Genomic DNA, 424 nt, shown 5'->3' with positions numbered 1-424 from the left:
CTCTATATTGTGAATATTAGCATCTATCATTAGTTGCGATGTTATCGCACTTACTAGACCACTATAAAGACTAGAATAATCATATATAATTCCCTCCATCTGAAAACCAACATATTTCCCCGTTTCATTAAAAAAAATAAAATTAGTCTTACATAATACAAAAATAAAAATTAAAATTATACACACTTATAATTATTTTTTCATACAAAAATCATTCGGACAGTAAACTACAAACAGATTTCATTAAAAATTAAATTTCAGATTTCATACCCACTTAATACAAATTTCATACATACAATCATCATTTATTCCAAATTTATACATTTCTCATACCAAATAGTTCATTCCTTTCACACAAATTTATACATAATTGACAAAACTTATATAAACAATAACATTTCAAATTTCATACCAACTTAAAACA

The 424-nt window shown here is 23.8% G+C and overlaps 1 protein-coding gene across 1 annotated transcript in view; it reads left to right on the top strand.

Moving 5' to 3' along the window:
• Positions 1 to 424, top strand: part of LOC102580877 (mitochondrial-processing peptidase subunit alpha-like) — a gene marked incomplete at its 5' end in the record, with an annotated part of 37,294 nt that overhangs the window by 22,736 nt on the left and 14,134 nt on the right. Inside the window, 1 exon segment of the mRNA NM_001288239.1 lies at positions 267 to 279.

The sequence above is a fragment of the Solanum tuberosum genome, unplaced genomic scaffold (assembly GCF_000226075.1).
Source record: "Solanum tuberosum cultivar DM 1-3 516 R44 unplaced genomic scaffold, SolTub_3.0 scf00155, whole genome shotgun sequence".
NCBI lineage: Eukaryota > Viridiplantae > Streptophyta > Magnoliopsida > Solanales > Solanaceae > Solanum > Solanum tuberosum.
The sequence above is the reverse complement of the archived record's forward strand: the minus strand, read 5'-3'. Positions and strand labels throughout refer to the sequence as shown.